This window comes from Acipenser ruthenus, chromosome 4, assembly GCF_902713425.1.
Source record: "Acipenser ruthenus chromosome 4, fAciRut3.2 maternal haplotype, whole genome shotgun sequence".
Lineage (NCBI taxonomy): Eukaryota > Metazoa > Chordata > Actinopteri > Acipenseriformes > Acipenseridae > Acipenser > Acipenser ruthenus.
In genome coordinates, this window is record NC_081192.1 from 34,851,752 (window position 1) to 34,878,721 (window position 26,970).

A 26,970-nucleotide genomic window follows, 5' to 3' on the forward strand; every position below is an offset into this window, starting at 1 on the left:
GACAATGACGATGGGGAAAGTAAAAAGTAAAAATCATAATACATTAAGGGTAGGATGGATTTTAAAACCTTAACTATGACACATATAAATCTGAGCTTGATTTCTACAAAAACCCAACCAAAAATGTTAACAGTAGAAATTAGGTTCCATTTATGGTTCCATCTATACAGATTCATTTTTTTCTAAACTTAGATGCTGACAAGGATATACTTTATGTATTTGGTATGCACTTAGTAGAGACATTTTGTTCAGGTTTAAACAAATGGTGAACAACTGTTGGCATATACAAAACCCCCAAAAGAACTATAACAATAATATTTCTCATTACTGATACCAAACTGTTAATCCTGATCAGTGGCGCCAATTTTTGTTTGTAAACAGTCTTGAGAACTATTGAGTTTTCTGGATTGCATGTATAATGTTACTCTGTTGTTATCTAATCATTTTAGCCTGTATTATAATATGCTTAAGCATATGTATGTTTAGTGGTGTTTCTGATTAATTGACTCATAAACAACTTGTTAACAGCTGACAAATGCTATAAGAAAAAGATAGATATGCTTTTCTTTTAAAATAATGTGTAGAGCTGTTAAAGTGTATCCAGCCTGAAATATTAGCCACTCTATGTATGATTGTAAGGGGATGTAATGTGCTTTTGCATGAGTAAAAGGTTTGGTGCAACTGTCAGTTTTGGAGTGATTATGGGACTGGTCAGCATAGGTTGTGCAAGAACACAATTCTATTTCATTTATAGATTATTATCATACAATTATTACCATAGTTTAACAAGCTAGATGTAAAGACTGATGGAAAATATATATTTTTCTCATTTTATAAAAGACCAGCAAAAGTGCTATGAAATGGATAATCTCATACATCACACATTTCATTGCAATCAATTCTACTCACAGTCAGGACTGCTTAAACTAAACTAAGCAGTTGAAGGAAATATGTGTACATGTGATTTTATATATATGTCATGCTACTGACAATACTAACAGGGGAAAAAAAAAAATCCAAATTCTGACATAATTGGAACACCCATAAGGTGATTCTCCTGTAATGCAGACAGATCTTATTGTGTCCTCATTCTTATTCATACTAAAGTCCACACTGGATACATTTTGCAAGTGATTAATTACCATTTATTTAAGCTAGCTTGTTAAATTAGAGCCTGTCGCTAAAGCTTAAACATCAATTTGATGTAAGCCATTCTCCAATATTATTTTTAGCAAACTGAACCATGAAGCTATAGCTTGCAGATACCTGGAAATAACTCTTCATACCAGACTTGGGTTTTTTAAACACCACCAGCACAATTAGTGTATCAAAAAGTATGCAAAGCATTTTCCTTCTCAGCCTAAGTTGATTAAAAAGAAAAGAACTGAAAAGTGACAGAATCATGTTAATATTTTAGTTGAAAATATCAGTTGAATGGTAATGTAGGTCAAGAAGTTTTATGGATGTTATAACATATAGCCCCTGAATTTTACTGCTGCCATTATAATATAAAAATTACATACGTGTTTTAATAATATGCAAAGTACTTAGAACACCACATAGTTTTTTTAGGTTGTGCTAATATTTAAATAAACAAGTAAATAAACAAACTTTTTTTTTTTTTAATGGTATTATTATTCAAAAGTGCCACTGTCATTTATTTATTATAGGAAAAAAAGAAGAATCTGTTCTGGGGTTTTACTGAAATACATTTTCTTGGACACACACATAGGATGCCATTCATGAATATGCCCTGTTGGGAGCAAGTTTGGTTATTTTATACCACCATACGACAAGCAGTGACGTACAGTAGGCTAGTAAACCAACACTGCAGCACTTGAAAAAGAAGAAACGTCACCTATACCCTAAAGGGTGCCTGCAAAGGAAGAGAAAATTAAGAAGAGGATTGTATGACCGGAGGAAGCCAGACAAACTGCCAACAAGTACATTTTGTTTGGGTGCCCAAGTAAGGATGAATTTGGTGTCACAATCAAAGTACCTGGACCCTGATGTAAGTAAAGTCTAGCAAAACCCCATATTTTATTCATTAATGCCTGTATATTTAGCAGCTTGCACAGCCAACAGCCTGAAAGGATATGCTTGAGAGAGAAGCACCTGAAACCATATCTGACCTGAAGGTGGCATTTTCACACAATACTCTTTCCAACAAGCTTGCACCCATGGCTTTGCTCAGTAATTGTATTTCCACTGAGTGCATGCTAAATCAATACATCTTTCATTTGTAGAGTTTAAAAATTGCATGTCACTGCCTTATCGGAAGACTTCCTGTTAAAGCAAATTCTACAGCCATCTAGTTTTACAATGGGATATCCTTGTAACCTTGTCTAAATACAACCTATTTTAAGACTTGGTTTCATTCTGTTTGTTTTGGAAACAAACACAAATGTGTGTGCACTACACAAAATGAATATAGGGCGCAACACAATGGGCATTTTGGTTTTATTATACATTATATATATGTTGTGCAATTTTATACAGAGATAAACAGGCCCACAGTAAAACTGCATCCCACATAATAGCTGCTTTTATAGCTTAGTAATATATATTATATGTAGGGCTTCTTATTTTCAGATTGAACTGATAAACAAAATTAAATCGGTGCATATCCAATAAACACTGGAAAAATACTGGAAATGGTTACTCATTTCCCTTTCCCCATGAAAAAAAAAATGAATACAGTAACCTACAAAAACAAACAAACAATGGCGGTCCCTCTTTCCTGACTTGTTTCTGACATTGATTCGTTCTGAATACTTTATACCCGCCACAATTACTCAGTGGCAGCACATTCCTACATTTCTATTGGAGGATTGTAACACGTTTGGAAGATTTAAAATTAGATTACGATTACTGGAGCTGAGGATTGTTCTTTCTTGCGAGATTTAAATCTATATTATCGCGGGTTCAATCCCAGGTGGGGGACACTGCTGCTATACCCTTGAGCAAGGTACTTTACCTAGATTGCTCCAGTAAAAACCCAACTGTATAAATGGGTAATTGTATGTAAAAAATAATGTGATATCTTGTAACAATTGTAGTTGCCCTGGATAAGGGTGTCTGCTAAGAAATAATAATAATAATAATAATAATAATAATAATAATAATAATAATAATAATAATAATAATAATAATAATAATATTATACACGATTGTGGAACTTAAAAACACAATTGTGGTGAAATGTAAAATAAATGTCTAGACACACAGAAACACCAGAAGAATATGCCTGTGACCATAAGGATTTTGTTGTGGAAGACAGCAAAGCAAAGAAGGTACATGAAGTGTGCAAGTACTGTCGAGTTACTACTATTGTGACCGAAAAAAACGCTCAAGAATTTTGGAAAGTAACCGAAAACAATAATTTCAAACAGTATATAAAAAGCGAAAGCATAAAACATGAAAATAGCTAATAAGTACCAAAAATGAAATGAATTATATATATATATATATATATATATATATATATATATATATATATATATATACACAGTGCCTATAGAAAGTCTACACCCCCTTGAACTTTTTTCACATTTTGTTGTGTCAGTGCCTCAGAGTTTCATGCATTTAAATGAGGATTTTCTTCCACTTATCTACACACCATACTCCACACTGTTAAGGGGAAAAAAGTTTTTATTGAGAAAAAAATTCTATATTAAAAATACAAAACTGAAAGATCATAATTGGATAAGTCTCCACCCCCCCTGAGTTAATACTTGGTGGAAGCACTTTTGGCAGCAATTACAGCTGTGAGTCTGTTGGGATAAGTCTCTACCAACTTTGCACACCCAGATTTGGCAATATTTGACCATTCTTCTTTACAAAACTGTTCAAGCTCTGTCAAGTTCCTTGGGGAGTGTTGATAGACAGCAATCTTCAAGTCATGCCACAAATTTTTGATTGGATTTAGGTCGGGGCTCTGACTGGGCCACTCAAGGACATTTACCTTTTTGTTCCTTAGCCACTCCAGTGTAGCTTTGGCTGTGTGCTTTGGGTCGTTGTCATGCTGAAAGGTGAACTTCCGTCACAGTTTCAGCTTTCTTGCAGGTTTTCCTCAAGGACTTCACTGTACTTTGCTCCATTCATTTTCCCTTCTATCCTGACAAGTGCTCCAGTCCCTGCCAATGAGAAACCCCCCATAACATGATGCTGCCACCACCATGCTTCACAGTAGGGATGGGGTTCTTTGGGTGATGCGCTGTGTTGGGTTTGCGCCAAACATAACGCTTTGCATTTAGGCCAAAAAATTCCATTTTAGTTTCGTCAGACCACAAAACTTTTTGCCACATGGCTACAGAATCTACTGAGTGTTTTTTTGCATACTTCAAATGGGATTCAAGATGGGCTTTCTTGAGTAATGTCTTCCTTCTTGCCACCCTACCATACAGGCCAGATTTGTGGAGTGCTTGGGATATTGTTGTCACATGCACTTTGACCAGTCTTGGCCATAAAAGCATGTAGCTCTTGCAAAGTTGCCATTGGCCTCTTGGTAGACTCTCTGATCAGTCTCCTTCTTGCTCGGTCATCCAGTTTGGAGGGATGGCCTAATCTAGGCAGGGTCTTGGTGGTGCCATACACCTTCCACTTCTTAATAATCGTCTTGACCGTGCTCCAAGGGATATTCAAGGCCTTTGATATTTTGTTATACCCATCCCCTGATCTGTGCCTTTCAACAACTTTGTCCCGGAGTTCTTTTGAAAGCGCCTTGGTGCTCATGGTTGAGTCTTTGCTTTGAAATGCACTACCCAGCAGAGGGAACCTACAGGAACTGCTGAATTTATCCTGAAATCATGTGAATCAGTACAATTTAACACAGGTGGAGGTCACTTAACTTGGTGTGTGATTTCGAAGTCGATTGGTTACACCTGAGCTAATTTAGGATTGCTATTACAAGGTGGGTGGACACTTATCTAACCAAGCTATTTCAGTTTTTATTTTTAATTAATTTTCTACAAATTTCTAGAATATTTTTTTCACTTGGAAGTTGTGGGGTAGGATGTGTAGATAAATGAAAAAAAAACTATTTTAATGAATTTTAATTCCAGGCTATAAGACAACAAAAGGTAAACATTTTGAAAGGGGGTGTAGACTTTCTATAGGCACTGTGTATATATATATATATATATATATATATATATATATATATATATATATATATATATATATATATATATATATATACATACATACATACAAAGTACATACATACATACATAAATACATAAATACATAAATAAAATGTAAAGTCTCTTTAAAAGGCACTGCAACTGGGAGTGTGTGGGCAACAAATGGTCCAAGTACTCTCATAGCTAGTGCTAACAAACACCAAGCTCCCAAGATCTGCAGCAAGCCACACAAGAAGAGATGGCAAAGACCCCAATGAAATGGACATAGCTAACAAGTCACTCGCTTAGCCAGCACTGGAATCTCTTGCTGTGCAAACATGTGATGCAGTAATCTGTTACAATCTGTATCTCAGGGCACAGTGAGTAGTTGTCTATTTCCTACACTATACTGTTTATAATAAAATAGCCAGATAATAGCCTGGCAACCTAACTAAATAATAAACACGTTCTCCGGATATTCTCTTGGCACGCCCAGACAGTTGATGTGTTTGACTATTTGTACGGTAAATAACATATAAACTTCCAGGTGTCCGGTCATGCAAATATATACAGACTTCTCGGGTGCTTAGAAATACACTATACCATTCACATTGTGTTTTGTTATTTACTTTTTTATGTATTTCTTATGGTAATTCCAATCAAAATGACTTCCATCAATAGTAATATATTTGATTACATTTTACGTATATAGATATACATAACATACATAACAGGTATTAACTGGGCAGTAATCACCTAGCAAAAAAGGTGGGGACTTCTTACAATCACGTGTTGATTAGGCAGCACACTGAAACAGGTCTACAATATATCCCCTCAGTGCCAGCAAAAACACAAATCTTCTTCAACAATCTATTTTCCATCATACTTATTCACAAGGGACATTTCAAAGTGGTCTTTACCCTTTCTGTCAATGGTTGCCCTCATCCATCAATGTCATAGAGAATTATACCAGAGATCAATGTGGTTCAAGACCACTAAGCATGTGCAGAGCTCTTGTGAATGGTTGACTTGGTTCCTGCATATTCACTTTATACAGTGCTTACATCAGGAGATATATCTCCAGGTGCATTTCCATACTTCAGCAGTTTACTCTACAAAAGATTTCCAGTCAAAAGAAAAATGTTGCCATAGCTCAAATGATTGTGTATAATGGGTAACATTTATAAAGAGTGAGGAATGCTTTTGTTTTAAAAGTACCAGGTTTTTCAAATAGGTTGGTACACATTTTGAAGCATGTGTCAAATTTACATGTGTTGCGAGTTTGACAGAAATGTATTTTATATATATATATATATATATATATATATATATATATATATATATATATATATATATATATATATAGTAAGGCAGCGTGTTGTGTGAGACAGCAGGGAAGGGGTTAAAACCTCCCTGAAGAAGAAAAAAGGAAAAAAAATGCACCTTTTGTATTTAATTGTTTTGTTTTTCAGTTAATCAGTTTTGTTAATTGTTCTTTTGTTTAATTTAACTGTTTTATTATTTAATTATCCCCTGCACCTGGGCAGTAATTGAGAATTGGGACCAGGTGCAGGGTATTTAAGAGGAGCAGTCAGTCTGCTCAAGGCTGCTGAGTAGAAGGAAGCAGAAGAGAGGTGCTCTGCTTCCGAGCAGTCCAGAACAAAAAAAAGAAGTAAGTGCTGTGTTAGTGTGTGATGCCAGGTAAACGGCTTAGCCGTCCTGCAAGTTAGTCAGGGAAATTACCTGTATAGTTAGCGCTCCAAATCGGAGTTAGGTGTTTGTTTGTATTTTGTTTATTTTTGTGTGATTAAAAGTAGCGCAACCGCGCTTAAAAACTCAATTTCTCTGTGCTGGGTCGTAATTTTAAAGGGGCACGAACCCGTTAGTAGTGGAATCTTTTCACAATATATATAAAATACACACACATACACATTACACCCTTGCTATAACGAACGTGGCCCCTGGACCCCAAATAAAAAAACAAAAAAGATCATATAAACACACACTGTCAACATCCCCTTCTGTACACACAGGATGCCACCTCCGCAGTGAAGTCAATTCCTTTGTCTTAATAAAAAACACGCACTCTGTAACTATGCCTCTGAAACAAAAATCATTTCATGTTGCGACAAAGCTGGAAACTAGGAGTAACGCAGGCATGTCTCGGTCATGAATATAGGTTGTCAAAAAACACTTTTTTGGCTTGTTAAGCAACCATGCGGCAAAGTAAAACTGATTAAAGAGAAAAAAAAAACAACAAAAAAAACTTGAGGATCTGATTTTTCATGTCAAACTTTTCATGTCAGGATGATTTGGAATAAAACCTCAGTTTGGGATTCTTTTATGTCAGATTAAGATTTGGTGCACTTTGAAACGATTCGTGTCAGATTGGTTTTGAATAAATGTTCAGCTCCAATTCTGGATTTGTGCTTTCTGTACTGCATTTTAATTATTTAACGAACAGGATAAAGCAAAGGCAGAATACTGCATACATGAAACGAACATGTACATGTGAATTCTACTTTTATTCAATATCATCTCATTGACTTACTCCAACAGTTTATCGTTCATTTTGATTGTCCTTTCACTTACTATAACGAACCTCTCGATATAACGAACAAAAGGCTTGGACCCCAACAGGTTCGTTATAGTGAGGGTGTACTGTGTGTGTGTGTGTGTGTGTGTGTATATATATATATATATATATATATATATATATATATATATATATATATATATATATATAATCTGTGTGTGTCTGTGTGTGTGTAAATGTGTTTATTATTTTATATATTGTTTGAATCTTTGTATATAACCTTCAGAGAATCTGAACCAAATTCTGAAAACAGTGTTTTCTTCACAGATCAGTTCAGTTACTACATGGCTTCTCTACTTTTCTCTGAATTGTAAAATTAGAAAGTATTACAAGCCTATAAAAACAACCTTGGCTTCACACATGATATAAATAGAAACAGAACAGTATACTGGATATAAAACAAAACAGCATTGGCAGAGCCTAATTTATACATGTAGCTAATACAACTTTGACCATCGAAATATGTAAAACAGAAGCCACTACTAAAGAAAAACACTAATCTGTAATCCAATTGTCCGTTTTAATAGCCTTTTATTAGCACTTCATAGAAACTTGGAGACATGGACATATTGAACTGGAGATTATTCTGCCCTATGGATCGATATTTCATTTTACTTTATTATCCAAAGCGATTAATTACCCACAATTAATGTTTTAAAAATACAAACAACATATTTAGCTCTGTCCTTCTCTGTAACTTCAATCTACAAATGCACAACTGTGCCTCACTTAAAAAGAATCAGCCTTCAGTAACATTACAAACAATATACTAAATTTTTGTTTTCCATTTACTGCCACCTAATGTAAATTAAGTACGCATAATTATGCCTATCTTCTCACTCAAGCGTTGTCTCCAATGAATTTTTTAAAAAGGCAACCATTAGCTACAACTAATGCCAGTTAAGCCTCAGCAAAACTGAATTATTAAATCTGTCTGCCAATATCCTATTACAGGCTACTTATGAATACTTGATTTTATTTTGTATAATTGACAAGGGTTGTCAGGCAGGGATGGGTTTGATGGCAATTGGGTTAAGATAAACTGATATATTTATCACAAAGGACAGACAGCGTCAAGTGAATTAATTTAGGGGTCATTGTGAGAAGGCTCACGTGAACCTGTCATAAACAGTTAATAAAGTACCATGTAATATTAGTAGCCTGCATGCTATGTATTACAAAGAAGACAGCACTGAAATATTAGTATACACTCAACAAAAGACAGAAGACATTGACTTCGCAGACATAATACCAGATCACTTACCAGCATCTTAATTTTTTAAACCTTTATAAAACAACTTAAATTACGATGTGCATGTGCATTTTAAACATGACGACAGGTAAAATGTTTCCAATGCGATGACGAGTTTGATTGCAGAGTTTCATTTACAGTCCGTGCAGGTTTAGATCAGATAACCTTTTCAAGAAACATACAATATAATGCAAATATTTAGGTTATACAGCCAGCAACTGGGATGCAGCAATAAAGCATATGGGCATTTATAAGAGATTGATGAAAATTACATCTAAAGCATGTATTTCTCTTACTGCCAGTGAAAGAAGAGTGTGCACTCAAGAGATATTTGATCTGAATTAAGAAACTGATGAAACAATTGATTAATTGGAATTTAAGCCATCAGTCACCAGGGCCATCAGCACCATCATTTACATTGTGAACCTAAACAAATCAGCTGATGGCCCAATAGGACACTGAGTATTAATACACAGTCAATATGACACCACTGAACTCATTACAACTCTTTATTGACCAGCACCATTTTAAACCAGGGTTGATCAAAAATTGCATATATTTGGGGTTTTCCAATTGATTCAATACATCTTATGCATTTTTAATCTTAAAAGAACAGGCAAAAAAATATCACTGGCATAGAAATATCACAGTTTTTTGGAGTAGTTCATTTTAGGTTATATATCTAAGTAAAATACACAGATGAGAACCACATGTATTTCTAAAGTTTTCTGTCATTTATTATATATTTTAGCAAGATATAAGAGGAAAAATTATATAATATTGTTGATACAGTTTTTATTCTGTTCTTTGGGGTCCTCTGTTGTATTTAGGCACACACACACACACACACACACACACACACACACACACACACACACACACACAATGTACACACAAATAGAATGTATTCATCGATCTATTCGTATACATACAAATACACTGCTATTGAGTTATATTTAAAATGCATGAAACAGTAAGCTAATTTAAAAACTGCCCAAGATAAAGAGACAGCGACTGAGTCACATAGGTCTCCTGCTCATTTGTAACCCATTTCAAGCCCTGTATCATCTTTAAATGGTAAAAAAAACAAAGAAAAAAACAAAGAAAAAAAATAAAAGAAAGCTGTAAATGTAACTAGAATTGGTAATAAAGTAATCAAACAGTGAATTATTGTTTGAGCTGCGATATCATTTTTTTTTGTGATTTATGGACTGATTCGCTCCATGTAGCGTATCTTACAAGTTGACAATATGTCAATACTGCACCCTCTCCGCTGACATGAATAGAACCCAGTCTCTAGTTCTATGTTGTAAATGCTGCATAAGATGATCAATCTCACATTACTCTCATCTCCTTAGACTGGCAATATGTCAGACAACCACAATCATTTTACTGTATGTATTTACTGTACTTACTATATACGTGTCGGAGGGCAAAATGATTTGAGGGAAACCCTCAATAATTAAGAATCAAAATCATATTAAATTATCTTTTCTACTAAATTCGTTTTTTCTTATTATTGTAATTCCCCTTGTCACTGATATAGTCTACTGTGAGTTGATCATTTTTTAGTGGGGGGTATGGTATATTTTTAATGTTTAAAATAGAATTAGGTGGAATTTTCTTATAATATCTTGCATTCTCATATTCTCTCAAATAAAATGCCTTTTAATTATGAAGAAATCGTAATGAGATTAAGTGCATACCTCACTTCTGATAGACAGTTCAGATAAGTATGACATATTTTATTAAATGCAGTGGAGTAAGTCATCTGACACAGAGCACAGAGAGGAAGTTAATATCACACCACACAGACCACATAATCTGTCTGTGACATTTAATAAGATACTTATTATGTACCCTTGGGTAAATAATTTATTGCTTTCGTCAAATCAAATTGATGGATTATTTTCAATAGAGTAACCTATCTTCCTCTGATTCATCCTGTAAAGTTTAAATTAGGTATTGTGATATTTCCTGAGTTCTTGGTTAATCCAATATCTCACGTGTCGGTTGAAAACAGTAAAAACTAAAGCAATACTAGTCTGTGTCTTTAGATAGGTGTCAAAACACCTCTACTTTGAGTTAAATCAAATGCTGAAACTCGAAGGGGAACTGAGGTTTGGGAACAGATTAAAGTAGTTTGGACAGATTGTTGGCAGTCACACATGCCCTAAAGATAAACTTTATCTGGCCGTACGTGCAAAACTTCATTCAAGTCATTTGTCATTCTCTGAAGTAATATATTTTCAAAGTGGTTTACTTTCAAGACAGGTAGCTTATAATATAAGCTGTTTCCCTATATAGCTTCAGGTTTCCGTGGTAAGAGAAGAGTCAATGTAATTGTACTATATATCAACACATTTCATATAGACACTGCATGTAACGATTGTTTTAAAGAATAGGCCAACCACTAAGGAACATTAGAAGCATTACAGTAAAGCACATTAAAGTAAAGTACTTGGACAAAGGTCAGTAGGGTGTAAGGCCACGATGGGCAGTCACAACGCTCCAATTTCAGGGCAGCAGTGTGGAGTAGTGGTTAGGGCTCTGGACTCTTGACTGGAGGGTTGTGGGTTCAATCCCCAGTGAGGGACACTGCTGTTGTACCCTTGAGCAAGGTACTTTACCTAGATTGCTCCAGTAAAAACCCAACTGTATAAATGGATAATTGTATGTGAAATAATGTATAATGTGATATCTTGTAACAATTGTAAGTCGCCCTGGATAAGGGCGTCTGCTAAGAAATAAATAATAATAATAATAATAAATAATTTGACATGAGTTATTAAGGTCTTTAAGATATTCTAGATGGATATATGATGATTTTTCAAGGATTACAGCCTCTAATTTTTTCAGGAAAGTTTGGGACGGAAATCTGCAGTAAAGTTTAGCATTAGTAATCTGTAGCACTCTTTGATATGGGAACCACTTGCAGATAATTTACACAAAAATGACTGCCGCAGGTGTTCCTACGTCCAACCTCTGTAAACAATAAAGATTCCAAATATTTTTCAATGCCCTTTAAAGTAGGCTTGAAACAAGCTTGCATTATTATAATTGAAGGGTGAAAGGAAGCCCTTTAATTCTACTTACTTTTAATACATTAAAAAAGAACAAAAGACGACACAGGAAAGTTGCACTTTGATGGCAGCAGCAGCAGCTGCCACAACACACAAGATCCTGTTGCATTGGATTCTACGGAAAATGGAGCGCTGAGTGACCTTGATAATGCACAGTATAAACTGGAATCTCTAAAACCAGGCTGTAACACTGCCAACTAGTATTTTTTTCTGTTTCTGGAGGAACATGGGGGCATCACAGTACTGCAAACCAATATTTCGTAGTTTACTGTCTCCTAGCTTGCTTCCATGAGTACATCAGCTGTTCTTAATCTAGGTTCTGACCAACCTTATGACACCCAAGCAGAAGAACAAGAGGTTATGAAACATAGCTATGAAGCATTTCAAGTTTCACATGTGCCTTTAAAATACCAAATAAATGTATACTTCAATTTCATGAGCACCAAACAATCTCAGTTCCTCATATCACAATAATGTATTTTTAACTTTCTCAGTACCACTGGTACTCTGCCACTTATGTCTCAAGTGTACTGTGCTTCTAATAACAACCCCTAGCACCATTAAATGTGCATGGTTGTAAACCAAATGATCAGATAACCTCCAGTGTATCAGTAAATGAACAATCAGCCAGACAGCTATTTTTTATAAAATGCTGATAAAGCAGAAGAGAAATTTGCATTTAACTCCTTAATTAAACTTATTTTGACAGACAGGGAAATTCTTTATAAATTTGGGTCTAATTTTAAAGTATCCTTCCTTTTATGTTCTCTTTCTTATCAACAGCATCAATTGTATAAAACCGTTTTCCAATCACAAACTGCTTAAAAAGCTATTAATATATATATATAGCTTTTGATATTTGATATTATATATATATATATGGGTAACATGATATACGTGAGTTGCATAGTATATGATTATAGCATTACAGTATATATAAGTGTGTGTTATACTAGATGTGCAACTCATGGTTACACTACAATATACACAAGTTATAATCTGATAATTAAGGTACTCGTTTTCCAACTTTGAAATGTAATTTAAATTGGATTTAGTTTAATGCAATTGATATTCTTAAAAGGAGTCATTTGGTTCTACACCAAGTACGTTCTGACTTGGTTCTAATCATTAACCACATCTGTCATCTATTGTTTCTTTTATCCCCAATAAAATAAAGTATACTGACCATTTTTCTCTGAGGTTCTAAGGAAAACCATGTCAGCACGAATCCTTTGGCTCTTAAAAAAAATAAATAAATAAGGATGCATGTAGTAATACCAGAGTATATGGTACATATGAAATCAATACCTTCATAAACTGCAATAAAAAAGTGTATCACATTCTGTGGGCTGATATGTCTACATAGTCACTGGTAAACATGTTTCCTTAGTTCATTTAGCCTACATTTTGCCATATATCTATACTGATATAATATAAATAATAACACACATGTGTTTTAAATGTGTACTGCTATTGTTTAGTGTTACCTAAATGTATTAATTCCACAGTAATGTTACAATATACAGTAAAAGTTGCAAGGACCAGCTTCTTGGAAGACAAAATCTGTGACTCCTGGTAACAAACCGCTTTACAATAGATGTCTGAAACTGGAGAACTGTCCTCATGCAAGTAGATCATTAACTTTAAACATGATCATATTCATTAGATTGCTTTCAGATTACTTGTATAATGCCAACAAACCTGCTTAGAACAACATCAACAAGTGAAAGAAACTTGAGAACAAAAATGCTGGCTACATTTTCTGTGGGGTGATAATCTACTGTAAAGTTTGAATTTATACCGTGACATTTTGTACAATGTAACATGTTTTATCATGCTTTACCTGAATAAACAGAATGCGAAAAACTGCAACAAAGAGATTGCTTTCCTTCATACTAAATACCCGTATTTGCTTTTTAATAGCACTCAAATACCTGAGCTTGAAGTGAAATAAAAACACATACTGTAGACACTGTAAATACTAATTTTCAGGGCCAACATCATTCTATCAAATTCAGATCTGCCAAGCTATTTCATCAGCATTAAAACCTCATGGTCATTTACAACATCTACAGGCAACAAGGAGGCTATCACCTTGCCTGGAGACAACGGTCATATGCATGCCCTCTTTTAAACTGAGAACAGATTCTCTTGCATGTGTATTTCACACTGGGCTTTTAGTAAACTTGTCCCTGGCCCCTCTGGATCTATGGACAGACATACATTGTCACATAGGAGTTGGAAGCCATCGCCAATCCCAAAAAATATACATACTTTTTACAGACATGAATTAAGTAAATAGGCTAACATGTACTGTTAAGATGTTTGATATTCACAATGTGCCTTATTTTAAACATCTAAAACACTGGCATTATTTAGATCCACGGATGTTTAGATCACTGGAATAGTCCCCAGTGTCTTATGCTTTGGTAGATGAATTGATACTCATCAGGCATTCATACATCTTGAGTCTTGATGACTTAAGTGGGCACATTTCAGGCCTGATAAAAAAAAAAGATAAACATCTCACCTTTTCAACAATAATGAGGTCTCCCACTTGTATGTCAGAGTTCTTCATCTGCACTTTGCCTGAAATATATTATTATTATTATTCTCACATACAACTCAAGACACTCTAACTTTAAGTTATTTTACAAATATGATTTAAGGGAGAAAATTCAACTTATAAAGTAAAAAGTTGTAAAAACCCAACTTTAATTTCAGCATGATGAATTCCTCCAAGATACAAGCCAAGCATATAAATAAAATACTGCAATTGTTTATATAACAAATAAAAGCAGTAAATTGCTGAAGTGGGTTTAAAAATTGGAACAAAAATAACAAAAAAATGATTGCAATCCTTATGCAAAGTAATGCTTTTTCCATTATGATCCCTGGTTTGGGACCAAGATTAAATCAGTGACACACTAGGTCACTGTCAATTATATACATTTAATATCCAAGTAAGTTGGCTACAAACTAATTCCCACTGAAGATGACATCTTTCTTCAGGGTCAGTGATCTTGCACTGGAGATTTGTTAAAAAGTAATTTCAGGAGAATATAGGTTTGAAAAGGAAAACTTAGGCTGCATTTCCTTAAATGTATTATTAGTTATTTTAAGACAGCTTTCAAATTATAGAACTTGAGGCATTATGATTGGCATTGTTATACTTCAGCAGTAGACACGTTTTAAATTCACAATGTTTTTATATGTTTTATATTATTATCATTTTAAATGATGCAGTGTGCACTGATGCCAACAGATTTGAGGGGACAGCAAAAACATACTCTGGCATGACCTTATTCTGAATGTGACGTGTACTACTGTCCATAAAATACGGATATACAACTAATATATTTGAATGTTTCTTTTTGCTAACATGAAATTAATTCTCCTTCAATGCATTTAGCACAAGTGCAACATAATACTTAGGTGACACATTAGCTATATCAGGTTTAATAATTATGTAATGGGAACTCAGAAGACGAGGATCACTTTACTGTTCCATGATAACATTCCACTATCCATCCTCTATTCTTTAACTAGACTTGGGCTTGAATAAAATAACTGGCTATAATGTGTTTATCTCCTGGTCATCTTTCCTTTTAAGCATATGTTTGACTTGCTTGATAATGTTGTCAAATATATTAACTGCATTCAAATACTATGGCAGAATTAAGAGTATCCAAGGTACCATTTTGAATACTCTAAACAAATAATCTAATAATATAGCAAAGGCTTTACATTATTATTATTATTTTTTTTTTTTTTTACTGTCACCTAAGACTTCAGTTTCTATACTATTGTAAAATTACTGGTATTGCAGATTAAGCTGTTCATTGGGTTATACATATATATATATATATATATATATATATATATATATATATATATATATATATATATATATATATACATACATACATACATACACACACACACACAGTTGTCCCATGTTATACCCCTCCCCTTCCCTTTATAACGCCACGCTTGCATACCGCCAGCTATGTTCTCTCTGAACAAATGTCACCAAAATAAAAACAGTGCTATTTTTACCCGTTATATCGCCACCCCACTGTCCAGCACCCGCCAACTTCCCCTGCCAAGCAAACGTAAATATAAGCATTGTAGTTTCCCTCATTGTAGCGCCAGCGAAATAATCATGGCCAATTAAAAACAACAAAGCTATGCAGTTAACCTTTGACTCGCTTTCCTAATTCGTTGTTAACTGAACGTTCATACCAATGTCATCAACACTCCCGCTCCTAAAGCAAAACAGAAAGTACAAAATGGCGAGTCGGCCCTACATTTAACACCAGAGCAAAAGAAAAAAAAACCTGCATGTATGCATCTGAAAATAAGAAAGCAAGTCAGCAACACATCGCAAATGTTTTCTCGCCTAAGTAAGGCATATACTGTTAATTGAAAGACAATTGGAGACATGCTAATGTATAAAAATAAATGGCTTACCTTGATGGAACGGGTCGATTTGTTTAAAATGAAAGAGGCTTGACGCAGTCTAAACTAAGTGACATTTATAACCACAGTAAATGATAAAAAAAAGTACAGTAAGAGGTTTGTTTGTTTACGTGCAAGTTTTGCACAAATGAAGCGTGACAAACTTTTTTACTTTTCGTTTGTCTGTAAATAACGTTTTTTTTTTCCTATCTGCTTAAAAAAGAATACTGTTGAGCTTAAATTGCCTTGTAAAATAAATAGACGGCATTGTTCAAGGTGGGATAGTATTCAGCAGGCTTACAGTCGTGCCACAAACAGTAAAGTTCAAATGACAGTACAGTAAAAAAAAATGTATGCTTTTTATGTTTTTATGGAATTGTTGTTTGGGTGATTTGACACTAAATGAGTGTTTATTTTATTTTTTATTTTTTTAAGTATAAACTGTTCCTCAAAAGTAACCATCTGTTTCATACAGATGGGAAAAGATGATAAAACTTCACTAGTAAACCTACTGTTGTGTTAAGAACTAGTACTGTAGTTTAAAAAAAAAAGATTAATGTTTTCTACAACTAAAAAAATAAAACGTTTGGATTTATTGCAAACATAGAAGGTTGTGTGTATTTTTTTATTTTTGACACTCATGGCCCTTACCTGGTGATATAAAGAGGATTGACTATATATATATATATATATATATATATATATATATATATATATATATATATATATATATATATACACAGTACTGTGCAAAAGTTTTAGGCAGGTGTGAAAAAATGCTGTAAAGTAAGAATGCTTTCAAAAATAGACATGTTAATAGATTATATTTATCAATTAACTAAATGCAAAGTGAGTGAACAGAAGAAAAATCTAAATCAAATCCTTATTTGGTGTGACCACCCTTTGCCTTCAAAACAGCATCAATTCTTCTAGGTACACTTGCACAGTCAGGGATTTTGTAGGCATATAGTCAGGTGTATGATTAAACAATTATACCAAACAGGTGCTAATGATCATCAATTCAATATGTAGGTTGAAACACAATCATTAACTGAAACAGAAACAGCTGTGTAGGAGGAATAAAACTGGGTGAGGAACAGCCAAACTCAGCTAACAAGGTGAGGTTGCTGAAGACAGTTTACTGTCAAAAGTCATACACCAGGCAAGACTGAGCACAGCAACAAGACACAAGGTAGTTATACTGCATCAGCAAGGTCTCTCCCAGGCAGAAATTTCAAGGCAGACAGGGGTTTCCAGATGTGCTGTCCAAGCTCTTTTGAAGAAGCACAAAGAAACGGGCAACGTTGAGGACCGTAGACGCAGTGGTCGGCCAAGGAAACTTACTGCAGCAGATGAAAGACGCATCATGCTTACTTCCCTTCGCAATCGGAAGATGTCCAGCAGTGCCATCAGCTCAGAATTGGCAGAAAACAGTGGGACCCTGGTACACCCATCTACTGTCCGGAGAAGTCTGGTCAGAAGTGGCCTTCATGGAAGACTTGCGGCCAAAAAGCCATACCTCCGACGTGGAAACAAGGCCAAGCGACTCAACTATGCACGAAAACACAGGAACTGGGGTGCAGAAAAATGGCAGCAGGTGCTCTGGACTGATGAGTCAAAATGTGAAATATTTGGCTGTAGCAGAAGGCAGTTTGTTCGCCGAAGGGCTGGAGAGCGGTACACGAATGAATGTCTGCAGGCAACAGTGAAGCATGGTGGAGGTTCCTTGCAAGTTTGGGGCTGCATTTCTGCAAATGGAGTTGGGGATTTGATCAGAATTAATGGTCTCCACAATGCTGAGAAGTACAGGCAGATACTTATCCATCATGGAATACCATCAGGGAGGCATCTGATTGGCCCCAAATTTATTCTGCAGCATGACAATGACCCCAAACATACAGCGAAAGTGATTAAGAACTATCTTCAGCGTAAAGAAGAACAAGGAGTCCTGGAAGTGATGGTATGGCCCCCACAGAGCCCTGATCTCAACATCATCGAGTCTGTCTGGGATTACACGAAGAGAGAGAAGCAACTGAGGCTGCCTAAATCCACAGAAGAACTGTGGTTAGTTCTCCAAGATGTTTGGGCCAACCTACCTGCCGAGTTCCTTCAAAAATTGTGTGCAAGTGTACCTAGAAGAATTGATGCTGTTTTGAAGGCAAAGGGTGGTCACACCAAATATTAATTTGAACAGTATATGCCTCACTTAGGCGAGAAAACATTTGCAATGTCTTGCTGACTTGCTTTCTTATTTTCAGATGCATACATGCAGATGTTTTTCTTTTGCTCTGGCGTTAAATATAGGGTCAACTCACCATTTTGTACTTTCTGTTTTGCTTTGGGAGCGAGAGTGTTGATGACATTGGTATGAACGTTCACAACAACAAATTAGGAAAGCGGGTCAAAGTCAAAGCTTTGTTGTTTTAATTGGCCATAATTATTTTGCTGGCGCTACAATGAGGGCAACTACAATGCTTATATTTACGTTTGCTTGGCTTGGGAAGTGGATGGCGGACATCGGGGTGGTGATATAACGGGTAGAAATAGCACTGTTTTTATATTGGTGACATTTGTTCAGAGAGAACAGCTGGCGATATGCCAGGGTGGCGTAATAAAGGGAGGCGGTATAACACGTGACAACTTTATTAATTCTTGTAGAATGCCAGGAAAAGATTGTTTCCCATTAAATCTACATCTTTCTAGTATTACATTTCTTACCTGATTAATAACCTATTATACAGGGTTTTGGATGATTCTCTACTGTTGTCTCTACTTATTTCATTATCTGCCATGCTTACAAACTATTCCAACAAAAATACTTCTGAAAAGACTCCGGACTCTGGAACATAAGGTTGGGAAGCATATTAGCGTCGCACTGTGTCCAGAAGCCCACACCGAAGCTTGTGGAACACTGATATGTTTCCCCAGGTTACTGGGATACAAAACCAAATTTCTGCTACCAATAGGGACAGTATGAGGCTAAATTGCTCTTTCTTTTTTGAGGACTGGGCTTAAAACATGCTGCTTTGATACACCAAACAAGATCATTATTGTCCAGCTGTCCCTATTAGTCTTTGCAACTAAAGCTAACAAAATTGTGACAGATACTGGCAGATGACATCGAGCGAAATTTCGAATAGTTGTATTGGATTGCATGCCTCTGAAATGCTAGACCATTTTATAATAGGGTACCACCGTGTAAGATATCCAGTGCACTCAAGGAAATGAGAAGCTTCATCTCACTGAGGTTTTTCCAGGGATGTTTTTAAACATAAAACAGGTCCAATCCAACTTTGTTTTTTCTTGTCAGGCCTATTTAATCTTGTACTTTATTTTTTGCTATATTTGTAAATGCTAAAGTTAATCTAAACAATGCAACTTCTGTTTTAAGAATAGTTTTCTAACCTCGGACTGTGAGCTTGCTATACATCTGTGAATTAATTTCCTTGTCTCGCATATATCGTCTGTACTCATCGCTGCCTCTCGCACCACTGTGACTGCAAGAACGAAGCCCTGTCAGCAAACACAGAATTACACAACAACATATTCACATCATACAGTGGACACAATCAAACAGAATCAATTGTTTATAGTGGTTTGGTATGAAAATACTATTTTAATTTATAACATGAAAATAAATCAGATATTCAAGAACCAAAAATATCCAGGTACTGTATAGCCTTTTGTATGAATAATGCGACTGAATAAGGAAAGTATCAGCAATTGTTAAAGTACATGATCAAAATGAAGATAAGTTTGTATAATTCTAATTGCAAAATTAGTCAATTTTCAACAGAACTGTAGTTATTAGTTTGTTTGTTTTTTCTTTCAAATTTTGATACCTGTTTAAAAAGGTAGTTTTGTTTACAAAAACAACAGGGTTATATCAAATTGAATATTTTGCAAACATGAAGTAAAACGGTTATGTGAAAAAGATCTGTATCAATCAAGGGGTTTCCATGCAAGTTTTTTTTTTTTAACTCGAGACATTTACATGAGAAAAATGTCTTGTGTAAAATGCTTTTCTGGGTTTCCATTCGCTCAGTTTATTTTACTCGAGTAAACCGGGCTTTTCACCCAATGTCATGCAAATGAATGGGAAAGGTGGAGATTGATATGTAAATTAGCTATGCATAAAGTACTCATGCTGGTTTTGAAGATTACTAGTGAAATTTTGTGAAAATGTGGTTTCCATACGCAGAGACCTTCTACACGAGTGAATCTAAGCTGCTGTAATAAAGCAAAATACCTCGTGTCTGGCTGGTTAATAATGTGTTTTACTACTCTTGCCCAAATTGTTTTTCAAATGTCATTAGTAGTGAATACTGTTTCAACTAATGTATCTTACGACTCATTAATTAAAAATAAACTCAGAGGTATAAAATAAAACTGACCAACAGGTATTGCAGATCACCATGGCTGAAAACCGGCGGAGACATATATATTTACATATATATTTCCTATCATCCTCCTGCTCAGTACATATGTGAACAGGAGGATGATGGGAAATGTAGTTCTGAGAGGTCCATGCGGGTACATGTGAAGCCATCTTGATACAGGGAATGCAATAAAATAAACCACTTAAACCCGTTAAACCACTGTGTAACATTTTTTGGGAAAATCTCTGTTTAGGTTTTTTCATTTTTAGTTTTCTTTATTTTTATATTCCCTTTTAAACATGTAGACTGTACTAATTAAAGAAGGATCCCCAATTGCTAAATAGAACAACATATACTGTAATACAAAACTTCAACAAAATTAATACTAGGCAAAATGAAGAGTTTGAGAATTATATGCTTAGCAACACTTAATAAAGGATACATTATAATTGTAAATGCCAATGGTTTATTAACAGTGATTATATTTAAGAATTATCACACTGACCTGAAAAGGTTTATGAACGTTGCATGTAGACTGACAACATTCTTTCCTCATTCTGTTTATTTATTTATTTATTTATTATATATATAATTTTGATACAATGATATTCTGTTCATAAACAGTTAAATAAGTATAAATCTTGGACAGTCCTTAAAAACAGAAATATATACTTCATAATAAACCACATACTTTTGTAAACAAAAAGTCAAGCTGGATTAGTTGTTTATAATACAAGGTCAAAAGAACCAAAGCAAATCCTAACACCGTTTGGCACTTTACTGCATTTTGATGCCTTAAAACAGGAAAGGGGCCAGCAAAATATGTACTTTTAATGATTTATTTACGACACTGAAATGTAACCACTTTCTTAATAAAATAGTCAACCATTTTCATGTTTTGAGAATCAACATTTGTTTCAATTTGGTTAACTTCAAAAGTCAGATACGTTTGAAAATAATCATTTGGTACATAGTCTATCAAAATACAGATTTTATCTTGCGTCAAACTGATTGACGTAAACTGATTGTTATGTAATGGATATGCCTGCTGTCATGGTAATTACAGATTTCCATGGGCGATGCCTAAGATAGGAATACAGCTGATATACAGCACAATTAAAAAAAAAAAAAAAAACTGTAAACTACAGATAGAGTACATGTAATGTAAAAGCACAATCTTTGAGAAAATAAACAAATTAAATATTGAAATATAACTTACCAAAGGTGCCAAGTACATGTAAAGATAACCAATTTTCACTGCTGACACAAACTGTGAACAGGAAACCACCAGAAAATAAAGATTCAAGAAAAGCTTAAACTGCTGGTACAAAACCTAAAAGACCAAACAATGAAAAGAAAGGAGTATGTCAGTAACATACTGCTGAAAATACACAATTGGAGCCACAGTGAAAATGTCTAAACAATAGAATTGAGACATAAATACAGACTGATGGACAGATTCCTCCATATATTAAGGGATTCTAGCATTCTCAATAACTTGTGGTAAAGAATGTTGTATCCACGTTTCCTCCCCATTGGATAAGCTGCTGTAAAACTCTAAAGCCTTTACATACATATTCATAGGCGCCTCCGATGTATCCCCGGCACTGACAGTGGACAATATTTCAACAGCAGGACAATTAAATAGTTCCTAAAAACGTAGTAAAAGGAGTGAAAATTAAAAATAAGAGGCTAAATTAAAATGCCACAGACAGTTGGGCAGAATCTGTGTTACATTGGCATGCATTAGAAACTGCAAAAATATATATTATGTACAGATAATAGAGATACAGATCATTGTTTTTAGGGTGGTGTTCTTTATAGGCAAAACATTATGCCACTACAGTAGATCTCTCAATTTGAACCTGCATGTAGATGTTATTGATAACAGAGGGCATCTATGTCCATGAATGATGGTAAAAGATGATGCTCTTAATGAGAACAGTACATTTTGTCCCCTTGACAACTGACAATATTTCAGGAACATCAAAAACAACTACTGGAGATTTATAGGCTACACAGAAAATTAAAGATCTAACATTTTACTTGAATTCCTGGAACAAAAACATATTTGGATGTCAAGGCAATACTGCACCATTTTATTTAGTGCTCCACAAGTAGCGATTCCATTTTCACAGGGTACTGCAGCAGTTATATTAATTATAATCAGAGCAGAAGCCTATACTGAAGGAAATGTGCTAAAAGGGCTGCAATCAATTACACTGTATAGTTAATGAACTTTGTGACCTTTAGGAAAATGTACACTGCTTAAGCAATCTCTGTGTATTTAATAATTTAAACTAAGAGAGAAAACAGAGGCTTGGTTCAATAAAGATGAGAATATTTATCTGTCTGAAAGACAGTTGACATTTTATTGCAATGAAAAGATCAGTCTCTTAATTATGTAGCCATTAGTTTTTGTGCGTTTTAATAAAGAGGCCTAATAGATCAAGCATTTGCTAGGTATTGGACTAAGGGGGAAAATCAATGCCCAATATGAAGTCAGCTTGATTCCTTAAATTAAAACCTGAGGAGGATAGTGCTGCAAAACAAGTTGGTCTAGAGTTATGACGAGCAATTTATTTTAGCTTCATTTGCAAAAAGCACAGGAGGCATGTATATGAGGGGTAGGGGCTGTATGTTAAGCATCATACTGTACAGCACTATTAGTTTTTTTTTTGTGCAAATGCTCTTCTTTTTAACAATTACGTCGACCTGCCTAGCAGAGCCAAAGCTAGGTTAACTAGTGCCTTTGGCAGTGTTTGAGGTGGCACCCCTTCAGAGTTAAAACTAAAGAATCAAGCTATATAGGTCAACATTAAATGTTCAGAAATGACAGTAAAACAAATTAACAAGGAGCATATTAACACACTATAACATTTCCCATAACAATTCTTATAGTAACTTTAATGTAATTTTTGTATGCTCAAAAGGCACATTTCAATCCCACGCCCGAACAGACAAATAGAATAAATATTATCATAAAAAAAACAAATCAGTTCACTCAAGGCATTTTTGCTCTGCAACACTATTGAAAGCACACAGCCAGTAATAAATACAAGCTTATTGGCATTGCAAAAAAAAAAAAAAAAAGTGTATTCGGTACACTAATGCTAATAATTATGTTATACATATTACAGCTATCTCCTAATCACCAACTACAAGTGAAAGCTACGGTATAGGTACAATGGTAAACCTTTCTTTTGTCTTTTTAATCCACACAGCTCCATATGGTAATTTTTACTTTCATAGCTGGTCTACCGTATCAGTGTTCTTTAAATACATCAAAGACATTATCCCCAAAATAATAAAGTCCAGTTTTGGGAAATTATATATATATATATATATATATATATATATATATATATATATATATATATATATATATATCTCAATAAAAACATATAAACATCTTCCAACAGAGCAAGAGTTCAGTAAGAGCACATAATGATCTAGGATGGGCAACTTTCAGTAGAGGGCCAGAAAAACCTTTGGTGGGTCATGCATTTATTTTAGTAGGCCACACAATGAATATCAGAAATATTTGCTACAATGAATGTAGCATGTTAACATACAATTAATCATGCATTAGCAGTGTGAAACTATACAATGTCCCTTATAGCAAATAACCTTTTAATTAAAAATATATATATATATATATATATATGTATATGTATATGTATATATATATATATATATATATATATATATATATATATATATATATATATATATATATATATATATATATTAAAACATAGATCTTTTTTCAGCATGCAGAAGAAGAGGGGGCTAATAAATCTTTCTTGATGTTTTTTGTTTTCTTTTTTTCTCGTTTTGCTATCTTGCCAGTCAGAGTGAAAATTGTGGTTCAAGTTCTATTCCATTGGCACTGCGGAGACTTGGAGATACAAGGGATTGGGGCATATGCAAAACAAGCACACAACCCCGCACCCCTAGACGTTGGTCGTCCGCACTGAAAACACACTTTAGACTTAAAGCATGCTTATAGCAAAACAATTTAAATAAAATAAGAATTCATCTGTTAACTGTTGATGGGCCAAATACTGTAAAATGGTCTGGCTTTTATTGTAAAATAATAAATATAGTACGTCACACACAGCACCGCTGTTCTTAACATTGTGTTTTTAGAACAGCAGAAGGACACACCAATGAAGATCATTATGAAGAGTGTAAATACCCAATCAGTATATTTGTAAGTAACAATAATACAGTAAATGCTGTTTTATAATCGAATTATAACACCAACACCCTGTTGTACCATAGATCTGAATAAAAAACATGACTGTGAGACTTCTAATAGAAACCAAGGACAGGACTGATACAATGTCCTTCATCCACTTAAAATGAAACTTTCAGTTCAACCAAGTAAGTAAGTAAGTAAGTAAGTAAGTAAGTAAGTAAGTGTATAAATATTGGTGTTGTATCATCTGCAAGGCAGTGTGGCAATATTTTGTAGACTATCTGCTATTTAAAAATAAGTAAATTATCTAAATTTAACAGCCAAATTTTAGGCAAAATTGATGATTCTCACCTATAACTGTAAAGCACTCAACCGTAAGGTATGCAAGAAACACAAAATAAACTAGTAAACTAGTCTTCAATGTCTTATTATGGAGTAATGGGGTTCTGTGATTATTTTTATATACAGGTATATCTATATGCTAGTGGGTTATAGTCTCCACATGTACATGATAATTTCATGTTGTATTCATCAACACAAACAAATACTGATGGGCAAAAAAAAACCTCAACCTTACTAAATATTTTGGTTAACACTGTAAAAGACGTGTATGAATTTAAATGCATGGGAAATGTCTAAACAAAAATTAAACAATAAGCCTGTTAACAAAAGAAAGCAGGGATACAAAACAGTTTCAGTGCCTCTTGACTGAAGGGTTTGTAAATGAGAACCATAAGAGTTGCATAAAAGATCTCTGAAGGGATAAAATACATTTTAAAAGACAATTGAGGAAACCCAGGGCTTTCAAAAAAAAAGAAATACAGCAAGTAAGAGGTTCAATTCTACTTAACTCACCCCAGGAACAAATGTAAAGATATTGTACTTTTGATTCTTAATTGCATTCCTTGGATATTTCTCTTTGCATTTCTCAAGGCAACCCAGCCAGACCGTTCATGCTTTGAGCTCTTTCTTCCTCCGACAAGTGTTTACAAGCCAGTCACAGCAACTGTCCAGGGAAAAGAAAAGTAATCCTGTTTAGACATAACACTTTAACATACAAAGACATGTTGGTATACAGTATGTGCTCAACCAGTCGATCTGACACCAAGAATAAAAGTCCACAACCTGCAGCCATTGCAGTTACAAATACACTTTCAATGAAATGCTAGAATTGTTTTAAGCTTTATAGTTTTTTTTAAACTAAGAAAAAAAAATGTCTTTGTATTACACAGCACAGGGCAAGACATTTATAAGTACAGGCATCAGAAAAAAGAATAAAATCAAGACACCAGCGATATGTGAACATAGACTGTCCCTCACACAACTATTTATTATACAAATTGAATCCCATACCTGTATTGAGAGCAAAGTTACAATAAAGGATGGAGGAAAACCATTGTGACTACCTATACAGGTCCAAACATTATGGGAAATCTAAGGTATTGCCATAGCTATTTTTCTGGACAGCTCTAAACACTCCAAAAATCACATACAAAACACAATTATAATATCTGTGGATACATTAGGAGAGACAATCATATCCTTATTCTGCATGTTGAACATGTAAAACAAAGTAAATGAAGATGGCTCTTCATGAAACTTAGTATACTTTTGGGGAAGAATATGAACCAGGTTACCAGTGAGTGATCTTTATAACAAGGGTGGAAATAAGTACACACAAAAAATAAATAAATAAATACATATATATATATATATATATATATATATATATACACACACACACATACACACAGTGCTCCTAAGGCTCTCGATTATAACATACCCCAGATATAATGCTCCTACAGCATGTCCCCCAATTCCCTATACTGGTGATTCATGCAATATTTCTACAGTAAATACAGTACCGGTGTT

At 34.4% G+C, this 26,970-nt stretch overlaps 1 pseudogene; it reads right to left on the reverse strand.

Moving 5' to 3' along the window:
* Positions 1 to 26,970, reverse strand: part of LOC117400006 (probable phospholipid-transporting ATPase IIB) — a 151,784-nt pseudogene that overhangs the window by 91,963 nt on the left and 32,851 nt on the right.